Here is an 11,919-nt window from a genome sequence, read left to right on the forward strand (position 1 = left end):
GTTTGATGTGCACACAAATCACCCCACTGGTAATTTCCACTTGGCAATGGAATGTGTTGGTCAGGTGTTCCGTCTAAATGAAGGCGGCAGGGGGAAACAAACTCGTCTCCCTCCACTGTTGCTTACACAGATGCAGCACTGACTGGAGAATTTCCATTCTCTTGCCTCTGTACCCCAAGAGAACTGAAAAGACAATGGAGACTAGAAAGACAAGAGAGCAGTTTATTTAAGGAGTGGCTTTGAGAGCCAACCCTGAGACAATGGAAACTTCGAACAAGTTCCTTTTGCCCCTTACATACATTCTCTGACCTTGGCCAAGTGGAGACACAACTGGACTTCCCAAGGAGAGACCATGGAGAACAGAATGCTGAATAACAAGCACTGGAAACTGTGTCTGAGTGAGGGCTGGTGGGAGTATGAAGGAAAAGAGGAGAGAATGTGGGTACTGGATTTTACTTCTGGAAGAGTGAGACTGGGACAGTCCTGTATTGGTTTTTTTTTTTTTTTTTTTTTTCCTATGACAGTGAAGTCCCTGTACTTTGAAAGTACTTTAGTTTCTACTGAAACCAGTCTTTTCCAGCTCTTGCTAATTCCTTCTCTTTCTTCTTGGACTCTAGGCCAGCGGTCCCCAAACTCTTTGATGTCAGGGACATCAAAGGTTTGTGGAAGACAATTTTTTTTATGGAGTGGGAGAGATGGTTTCAGGATGATTCAAGTACATTGTGATTATTGTGCATTTTACTTCTCTTCTAATGTGGTGGCTGATCTCAGAGGAGGTACTGGTCCTCAGCCCAGAGGTTGGGGTTCCCTACTCTAGATCCCCTCTCCAATAACAGTTCTTTTCCAGAAAATCTCCACCTCTTCTCTGCCCTTTCCTATTAACTGTAGGCTCCTATTTAATTTCTTGTGCCCAACTATTTATTCATTAATAGCTCACTGCTCTCTAATTTGGGCTCCCCTGTCAGCTCAGCTGGTAGAGAATCTGCCTGCAATGCAGGAGACCCTAGTTTGATTCCTGGGTTGGGAAGTTCCACTGAAGAAGGAATAGGCTACCCACTCCAGGATTCTGGGGCTTCCCTGTGGCTCAGATGATAAAGAATCCACTTGCAATGTGGGAGACCTGGGTTCGATGCCTGGGTTAGGAAGATCCCCTGGAGGAGGGCATGGCAACCCACTTCAGTATTCTTGCCTAGAGAATCCCATGGACAGAGGAGCCTGGTGGGCCATGGTCCAGGGGTTGCAAAGAGTAGGACGTGACTGAGCACAGAACAGCTCAGCATTGTCTAATGTATTCCTCATGTGATTGGATTTTTCTATTTTATCTCTTAACTATTTTTGATGAGCCCCTCCAGGCTGGGAGGTGACACACCATAAGGCACATGTCTCAGGCTGGGAGCCACCTCTGCTCCCAGAAGGGGGGACCCCCCACACCCGTGCCACCAATGGAGCACCAGGTGCCCCCGGAGCCGCTAGATCCCCCTGAGGTGGATTTTGTCTGAAGATCCGCGTGGGCACACATGGTGGCTGTGGCCCTGTGAGGGGGAGATCCCAAGGTGAGCAGCCCTGGGACTTGCTGCTGCTCCCATGGGAGGGGCCAGGGCAAAACCACAGGCTCCTGTACGGGCTATATCCATTGGTTGTTCTGTATTTAAACTGTGGCGCTGCCCTGATGTCCACCAAAAGGTGTTTTAACTTGTTGGTTGGATAATTCCCCAGTACTGATGGGCCTACCAAACGCTGTCTTGACCAGCTGTTCAGACTTTTGCCTCTCCCCTCCTTGTACCAGGACGCAGTGAGTGCACTTCCTCGGATTGTCCCCGTCTTTTGGTGCCCCTCGGAAGGCCCATGACAAGTGGCCAAGGTGACCAGGTTGGAAGATGTTTGCGTTTTGGGAAATATGAAAGGAGCCGTGGTCTTAGTGGGAGAGCTAATGATGGTTGGTAACGGAGCTCCGTGGGGGAGGACCCTAGGCTGCCACGCCACCTGGGCTGGGGGGAGCAGCTGTAGCCAGCCCCAGCCTGGGATGGGCAGACGGGGTCAGAGTGCTGCTTTCTGAGCTTCTGCTTGTTCTGGTAGATGTTGGTGAGGGTGGGGGCGCTCTGCAGTCTAGCACCCAATAGGACAGGCTGTGGTGACTGGGCCTGTGGCACGGGAGAACCTGATGAGTTCCTACTCCTGGATTCGTGGCCCCAAGGATGCCCGCAGCAGCACTGACCGAACGGCTCAGGAATGGTGCCCACCAGAGGAGGTGAGTAAAGCCTGGAAGAGCCAGTGGAGAGTCTTGTCTTACGTCCGGAACTGCGTCTGCCAGTGCCAGGGAGCAGGATCCCGGCCGGCGGAAGCCCAGAGGGCTGGTGTTAGCCCTTCGTGCCACTGCAGATCGTGGAGAGCCGTGGAGATTTGTGCCGGAGCCGGCATTGGAGGTGAGGTTCTGCTCTATGCGCTGGTAGTTCCTCACCTGCGTGGGGACAGGCATGGTGGTAGCTGTGCTGCGCGGTGACGTGGAGGGCTGGCACTGCCCTCCACACACCAAGAACTCATTAGAAGCACGTCTGTCAGCAGTTCCCATAGGCATATCATATGAGTGGTCTGACGAGACGTTGTGTGGACCCAAAAGTGTCATCCGTGTCACGAGAAGACTTCTTGCTACTAGTACTGGCAGAATCTTTGGACATCTGGAAAAGTTGGGAGGACCCAGTGGTGGGGAGGATGTTTTCTTCCTGAATACGCTGCATATCTGGAAGGGGTGGTGGACAGGCAAAACGACAGGACGGAGACCTGCCATAGGAGCCTCCGGAGGCAGAGCTGGCATACATGGGCACTGGGACTGGGAAGGTGTTTTTTTTTTTTTTTTTAACTGGAACTTGCTCGAGGAAAGGATGGCTGAAAAATGCTTCAAAGTCCATTTTACCTTTTTGGTTTCTCTGAAGCAAACCCAAAAGATTAGCCAAATAGGGTGATATTTCTCTGGGAACGCTAGGCATTAAGTTCCTGTTTTTTTTTTTTTTTTCCATAAATCATCCTTAGGTCTTGAGGACTATTAGCCTGAAAATGTGGCTTTCCAACGAGGCACTGATATATCACTGTCCCGATGCTCCACAAGTCGGCCATGGCATCGTAATGTTGAGACAGATAACCTCAGGAGCCATGTACACTGGGGACCTGCACATCATGGCGGCCATCATGTTACTATGTAGGTAACGAGCAAAACCAAAATCCGCTATTTTGACGCAAATAGTACTGACACTGGACTTCCTGCGGTTGGATGGGAGCAGGATGTTCTGGGGCTTGAGGTCCCTGTGGATGATGCCCTTGCTGTGCAGGATGCGCATGGCAGCTGCGTTCTGATGCAGAACACCGACGGTGTCCTTGCTGAACGTGCTTTAGCTTGCAAATAATCTTCCATGTCTCCACCATTGCAATACTCCATCACCAGAAAGAGCTGGGTAATTCCTGAACATCAAAGAGAGCTAGAGTGTTTTCATGCTGAAGTTCCTTTAAGATTTTAATTTCCTTCCCAAGCAGTATTTGTGATTTTGACAGGCTCTTTTTATTAATACTTCTTATTAATACTTTTAATAGCTACCTCCCAATCAGTTTCCTGGCGGTGCCGCCCCCGGAAGACCACGGCGAAGGCCTCGCGTCCCAAGAGGTTCCGCTTGCTGTACTCGAAGTCGCCCACCACCTCCAAGACCGCGCCCCGGGCGCGCCCGCCGGCCGCCTAGCTGGGGCAGCCGCGGCCCCGGGCCCGGGCGGGCGCTCATGCCGAGAGGCCGGGCCGAAACGGGGAAGGGCCGCGGGGGGCCGAGGTCAGCGCCTGGCCGGGCCCGGGCCCTCCTCGTGCCGGCCGCCGCCGACTCCGTGAGGAAGCGGACTCGGCGCTGCGGAGCAGGGGCACCGCCGTCTCCGTCACTGGGCGCTACCCGAGCAACGCAAGCGCCTGGAAGACGTGCCGACCCAGGCGCCCCCTATCCCCGCCCATCGGCGCCTCTGCCTCTCCGCGGGCCCGCGCGGCCGCCGGCCGGTTTACCGGGCACGGCCTTGTGTGGCGCCTCCTGCCGGTCGGAGGACCCACACGCGCGCGCCGGCCACTCCGCCGACTCTCCCATCCATGTTTCTTGCCCCTTCCAATCAAGTGCTTGCCCATGAATCCCTGGCTCAGCATCTGCTTCTGTAGGAATGAAAACTAACACGAGAGATAAAGACTGATTTATGAAGACAATGCCATGAATGGAATTAGGGACTTTGGATAAAAAAGAAACTAATTATTGGGGACATAGTAAGGACTGCAAAATTATTCTAAAATCCTAATTTGTGGCACTTCACTGGCGGTCGTGTGGTTAACAGTCAATGCTTCCACTGCAGGGGACCTGGGTTCAATCCTTGGTCGGGGAACCAGATTCCATATGCCACAACTAAAGATCTCGCATGCTGCAACAAAGATTAAAGTTCCCGTGTGCCACAACTAAGACCCAGCTGAGCCAACTAAATAAATAATAAAAAAAAAAAAAATGTAAAACGTAAAATCAAATCCTCTTATTTAGATTTGTTCTAGTCCTGCTCTTCACTGTCGGGAGCCCCCGGGGTGCGCCAGGGCCGTGACAAGGTCACGGGAGGAGAGAGGAACCTGCAAGGCAGCTCTTCCTCACACAGTGCTGCCTCGGGGGCCCAATATGTCCCCTTGGGAGCCGCAGTGAGGAGAAAGGAATCTGCAAGGCAGCTCTTCCCCTCGAGGTTGTCCCGGGGGCCTGGTATGTCCCTTTCCTCCTTCTGTCTTACTGTTGTTGGGCTTTCTATTAATTTTTGGAAATATAATACATAGTAATAAGGCCTCCCTGGAAAAGTCCAAGCCTTTTTGGAAATGCTCATGATTGCTCTGGCTCAGGACACGACCATAAACATCAAGTCAGAAAAGAAAAGGCCACAGGTATAGTTTGGCTGCTTGCTTAAAAGATTATAATGTTCTAGAATAGAGGCATTTAGATTTAGAAGTAGATATACTGCTTTAGTTTATTTGCTCCTTGGTTGAAAGGGTTTTCATTATTGCTATTTCCTTGCTGCTATTTGTTCATTGTTTCCCTTTCTTTAAACAACATGGGATATTATGGGTATTTTTGTAGAGTTAGGAAGTGGGGTACATAGGATTTCAATAGAAGATTTATATTAACCAGCTTCACTGCCATTATCTCACTATTAATAGAGGTGTTCTGCTGCTTTAGAGGTAATTTTGCTGTTTAATAGTTAATCATTGTAAATTGAGATTTTGTGATTTTGGGTAAAGAAAAATATCAGGGTTTTCACATGGTACTATTCTCAGAAATGTCAAACATGTTACTGTGACCCTTCCCATATATTGTTTTATTGTCCAAAGTATTTATACTATACCTGAGATTTGTAGAACATTGTTTTGTTAGAATGAAAATGTTAGGCCATTGAGGCAAGAAGACTATGTACAGGACATTTAAGAAAAAAACCCTGCAATCAGAAACATTGTAGATGAATGCATAGGGGAAAAACATGGGAAAGAAAAATATTGACGGAAGCACAAACCAATATCTGATGTAATATATGGTGACTTAAGGGAGAGGTAACATTCATTCTATAAAAACTGAGCTATCCTAAAAATTAAAAAAAAAAAGCTACCTCTTCTGTGCAAACTTCTGTGTGTGTCGGTCTTCTTCCTCGACGACGCCACTCATCCCTTGGGTATTCCTGGTCCTGCCGGGGCTGGACCTTGGCACTTCACTAATTTATTCTCTTCCCTGCTCTTTGCTAAAGTCTAGACTATATGCTCCCCTAGAGCCAAAACCTGTATTTAGCCAACTTTGGTCTGACTGTGCATAGCAAGTGTATGCAAGAGTGTAGGCACACAAATAAGTGAACAAAATCAAATCTGAGCTACCTTTTTGAAATAAATTTGGACCAATAGATTTTAATCACAGAATCTTAGAGATGGAAAAGTCCTCTGTGTCATTCACATCGCTTCATCAGTTTTTGTGATGAGAGGATGGATTTCCTCGAGCAAGAGGTAATTTCCAGGAGTGGGTCCCTGATGCCAAGGACTATTTTGAGGAAGAAAGATGCATCGCTCCTGTTAATGCTTTATAGAACATACTCTATACTGCAGTTCTCTCTGGAAATTTATACAAATACCACTGATCTTTGTAGCAGCTCAATAATCTCCATAGAACCTCTCATTTCCCCATTAATACTTGTTATGGAATTAATACTTGTGTCCCCTCAGCATTCACATGCTGAAACCTACCTCCCATGTGATGGTATTAGGAGGTGGTTCTTTGGGGAGGTAGTGAGGATTTGATGCTGTCAGGTGGATGGGCCCTCATGATGCGGTTCTTACTCTTGTGAGAGTCATGAGAGCTGCTTTTTCTCTTTGCTCTTTGCCCTGTGAGGACACGATGGAAAGTGAACAGTCAGCAGCCTGAAAGAGAGTCTTTACCAGAAATCAGTGGTCCTGGAACCTAGATCTCAGACTTCCAGCCTCTAGAATTCTGAGAAATACTTGTTTTGAAAATTGTTCACAAGCCCCTTCCCGGTTTATAGTATTTTATTACAGCAGCCCAAACTGACTTAGCAGTTTCCTTTTCTTCAAGTAAAAGGAAAAATTTGCATAACCCATTTGTTTTATGATACAGTGTCCCAAATAAAAAAGAGTCTATACGCTCTGATTTGCCATTTGCCCAATTTACCAAAATTGTAGTAAGTAAGGCTCTTGTATCTTTTCCTCATAAATTGTCTCCAATCCAGGTTTTCCGCTATAGTGGTTTTGTGATATTAAGAATTTGAGCCTTCATATTCTACTTAAAAATAATTACTTATTTATCTTCTGAATAGGTTCACGGTGCAAATTCAAAAGCTTTTATAAGATAGACTATGGAAAATGTCTATCTCGTCCTTCTGAACGAAGGAAGAAAGGTAAAAGTGAACAAAGGTATAAAGGAAGAAAGGAAAAAAACACTGAATTTATTCTTGGAAAGATTGAGTTTGATGTGTCCATGAAACACCTCACTAGTAATTTCCACTTGGCAATGAAATGTGTTAGTCAGGTGTTCTGTCTTAATTAATGACAGCAGTGAAAGTGAAATTGAAAGTCGCTCATGTCAGCCATGTCTGACTCTTTGCCACCCACCTTGGAGTTCTCCAGACCAGAATACTGGAGTGGGTAGCCGTTCCCTTCTCCCAGGGATCTTCTCAACCCAGGGATTGAACGCAGGTCTCCTCCATTTCACATGGATTCTTTACCAACTGAGCTATTCGGGAAGCCCAAAGGCAGTAGTGGAGAAATCAATTCATCTCCCACCACGGCTACTTGCACAGACATGGCACTGGTTGAAAATTTTCCCTTCTTTTACCTTTGTACCTCAAGGGAACTGAATTGTTTGGAGAGTAGAAAGCCAATAGAACAGTTCATTTAATGAAGACCTGTGAGAATCCCACCCATGAGATCCTGCAAACTATAAGCTTGTTCTTTTTGCCCCTTACATATAATTCTCTGAGCCCAGCTAAGTGAAAACTCAACTGAACTTCCCAAGGACAGAACATGGAGAACAGAAACCTTCAGTGACAAATACCAGAGCATGTCCCTCAGGAAGTGCTGATGGAGTAAGAAGAAAAAAGGAGAAAAAGTGGGTATCAGCCTTTACCTCCAGAAGAGTGAGACTGGGAAAGTTCCATATTGATTTATCCTATGACAGTGAAGTCCCTGTACTTTGAAGGTGCTTTAGTTTCTACTGACACCAGTGTTTTCCACGTCTTGCTGTTTCCTTCTCTGTCTTCTTAGACTCTACCAAAGTCTATTTCCAATAAGACTTATTTTCCAGAGAAGCTCTGCTTCTTCTCTGCTCTTTCCTTTGAATTGTAGGCTCCTACTTTATTTCTTGTGACCAAGTACTCATTCATTAACTGCTGACTAGAGATACGCACCAAGTAATGTCTAATATATTCCTCATGTGATGGGATTTATCTATTTATCTATTATATCGCTCAACTGTTTTTGTAGCAGATTCAACTTATTGATAACTTATTGTATTCCTGTCATTGCTTCTCTTTAGTGTCGTCAGTATCATCGACAAATAATATAATTATTTCTGTACTCAGGCTCATTTTCTTTTCTCATCTTACCAATGTCTTTAATCAGCAATCCCCAACCTTTGGCATCAGGGACTGGTTTCATGGAAGAAAATTTTTCCATGGATTGAGGTTGGGGGGGAAGGTTTTGGGATGATTCAAGTGCATTACATTTATTGTGCATTTTATTTCTATTATTACTACATTACAATATATAAAGAAATAATTATACAGTTGTCACTTGGCACTCACTGATAGAGTTTTGATATGAGTCTGTAAACAATTGATCTCTATGCAATCAAGGGGCTTCCCAGTGGCTCTAGCGTTAAGAATCTGTCTGCCAATGCAAGAGACATAAAAGATATGCGTTCGATCCCTGGGTTGGGAAGATTCCCTGGAGAAGGAAATGGGAACCCACTCCATTACTCTTGTCTGGAGAATCTGATGGACAGAGGAGCCTGGCGGAGTACAATCCATTGGGTCGCAAAGAGTCTAACACGACTGCAGCGGCTTAGCATGCACTGTGCAGTCAAGCCTCTCTGCTAGTGATAGTCTGTATTTGCAGCCACGCCCCAGCACTAGCATCACTGCTTCAGCTCCACCTCAGATCGTCAGGCATTCGATTCTCATATGGAGCGCACAACCTAGGTCCCTCACATGCACACTTCATAGTAGGGTTCATGCTCCTGTGAGAATCCAATGCCATCGCTGACCTGACAGGAGGTGTAGGTAGCTCAGGTGGTATTGTTGGTGATGGGGAGTGGCTGAAGCTTTGCTTGCTCACCTGCTGTTCACCTCCTGCTGAGCAGCCCAGATTTTGCAGATCCTTATCTCTGATCATTCAGGATAATATGGAGAGATAGACATTGAAGTAGATGGCCTGTTCATGAATTTAATAGAATTGGCCTGTTCATGAATTTAACAGAAATATTTTAGCTTTCTAATGTAGAATATCCTTCTGGCTGAAGTTCTAAAATACCTATTCTTGGTTAGGTTAAGAAACTGTCTTTGATATCCCCATTTAGTGAGAGGCTCTGTCCTGGCTGCTAACTACAGTAATGGCTCTTACGTTTTCTCAAATGCATTTTCTCTTGTGATAATGGCTATGATTTCTCCTTATCGATGTATTTTTGTAATGAATTGTGTTCAACATCATAGTATAGCTAGCTTCCCATCCCTTGAATAGTTATTATTCATGATATGTTACTATCTTAAAAGTTATATGAATGTACTTTGTTTCATTTAACTATTTTGTGTCTACATTCAGGCATATGGCGGGTTCATTTTGTGTTACAGTTGATGCTTATGGTCTCACTTTTTAATTATATATCTATCATTTGCATGTGTTGAGCACCTTCTATGTGCCAGGCACTATGTAAGCCCCTGGAAGGACAATGATAAGCAAAAACAGTCACAACTTCTCACCCACAAATAAACATAAAATTACCAACATGAGATGCTTGTCAAGAATAGTACAGGGTGCTGGACTTGTGGGCTTCACTCTCTGTCCTTCTGGCTTCACTCTGCTCTGCATCTCACTGACCTCTCACATCCCTTCCATTACCAAGTTCACCAGTCCCAGAGCAACCATGAAATCTGTTCTCTCAGCCCCAAATGCTTGCCCTTTCCTTATTTCCTCTGATTAACAATTCCCATCCTTCTCACAGTTCAACATTTGTGTTTCAGAGAGAAACCTTTTCTACTTTCCTTCTCAGGGCAAATTGGTTCTCAAAAAGAGAATTTTTGTCTTTTTAATTAACTAGCATTCTCTAGACATTAATAACACACTTTTTCTATCATAATGGATGCAAACATTTTTTCAAGCCTTAAATTTGCCTTTCAGCTTTTGTAAATTTGATTTATAGAAGCTTTGAATATTTAAATTCAAATCTGCCAATCACACTTTTCTTGCAATTAAATCCACTGATTTTTTAAAAGTTTTTATTGTCAATTTTTATAATATTGCTTCTGTTTTCTGTTTTTGTTTTTTGGCTGTGAGGCATGTGGAATTTTAACTCCCCAACCAGAGATCAAACATATACTCCCTCTACTGAAAGGCAAAGTCTGAATCAATAGACTGCCTGGGACGTCCCAAGTTCACTGATTTTTATATGACACATTTCCAGCTGTGAGCATGAACACATACACTCGTACTCTCTCACACAGTTTGCATTTGATTTTAATGGTTTTGTGATCTTGTTTCTCTCTCTTATCTATGTAGTTCATAAGATTTTTCCCTGTCTTGCAAGAATCCACCTGGCAGCAGGTCTCTGAAAGTGGGAGCCCTGGGAATCATCATTAATTAGAAGCACTGCATGGCAGTCAAAAGAGGTAACAGACTTTTTGTGTTTATAATAATCTGGATTTTATCTTTGATGGCTGCCCTTTCTATGGGGCATAATGCTCAATGGTAGCCATGCAAGATACATGTGAAGAACAGAAGGTCACATTTACTAAACGTCCACTGCATGTCACGAGAACCACACTAGAAAAAGCACATGCATCGTCTCATTTTATTCACTCATCAGTCTTATAATGTAGGGGATATTTACTACTCCACTGTAGAGGTATGTATGTGCAGTTCAGAGAGATTAAGTAACTTTGTCAAGGTCACAAAGAAAGTAAGTTGGTGGGCCAAAATTCTATTCTGGGCAATCTGACTCAGATCCCATTTTATAAATCACAGTTCAACACTATACTTAGGCCTTCCCTGGTGGCTCAGATGGTAAGCAATCAGCTGGCAATGCAGGAGACCCAGGTTTGAGCCCTCAGTCAGAAAGATCCCCTGGAGGAGGAAATGGCCACCCACTCCAGCATTCTTGCCTGGAGAATCCCATGGACAGAGGAGCCTGGTGGGCTGCAGTCCATGGGGTTGCAAAATAGTCAGACATGACTGAGCCACTAACACTTTTCACACTGTACTTTGAGTTATGACTCATAAATAGTTGTCATAAAAAGATTAATATTGATAATGATAATAATAATAGCTATCATTTATTGATATTCTGCTGTGCAAAAGTGCATTTTCAAGCATCACTGAGAAGAGAAGTAACCACATTTTTAGAAAGAGTAGAAATAAGACACATTAGAATTAACTGAGACATCAATAGGACATATCATGGGACAGAATTAAAATTGTTTGAACTGACAACTCATGTCTTACTATTATAGAGCTGTGAGAATGAAGGAAATACAGATATTATTTTTTAAAAAGACCTTAAATATCTTCAATCAATAGCCCAATTATTTCAGAAAGGTCTTACCAAAGAGGAAATTTATTTATGTTCATAGATTCAATATGGGAATTAGAACACATGACTAGGACATAAAAAGAAATAGAGATATCTGCTGAATTAAAGAAAGTCTGAATAATTACAGATCCTTAAAATAGAAATGGGCTGCCAGTTCAATGAATGAAGCACTGACATAGGAAGGACTAATAGAGGGTGAAACCTGCCCACAAAAAGGTGGAATCAGAAAGTGAAGACTTAAGAAGTCTGCACATAATAAAGTCAGGAGAGGGTGTGAAGAAAAGGGATTCCTACACTGTTGGTGGGACAGTAAGTTAGTGCAACCACTAAACAGTATGGAGTTTCCATAAAAAACTAAAAATAGAGCTACCAAATGATCCAACAATCCCCCTTCTTGGCATATATCCAGAAAAGATGAAAACTCTAATTCAAAAAGACACATGCACCCAAATGTTCATAGCAGCTCTATTTACAATAACCAAGCCTTGGAAACAACCCAAGTGCTTATCAACAGACAATTGGCTTAAGAAGATGAAAAAATGTGATACACACACACACACACACACACACACACACATAATGG

General features: G+C 44.3%; 1 pseudogene; it reads right to left on the bottom strand.

The window, feature by feature from the left end:
- Nucleotides 1-1,325: 1,325 nt before the first annotated feature.
- On the bottom strand, nt 1,326-3,721 carry LOC133061524 (serine/threonine-protein kinase ULK2-like; annotated as a pseudogene).
- Nucleotides 3,722-11,919: the final 8,198 nt, after the last annotated feature.

This window comes from Dama dama, chromosome 9 (genome assembly GCF_033118175.1).
Source record: "Dama dama isolate Ldn47 chromosome 9, ASM3311817v1, whole genome shotgun sequence".
Taxonomy (NCBI): Eukaryota; Metazoa; Chordata; class Mammalia; order Artiodactyla; family Cervidae; genus Dama; species Dama dama.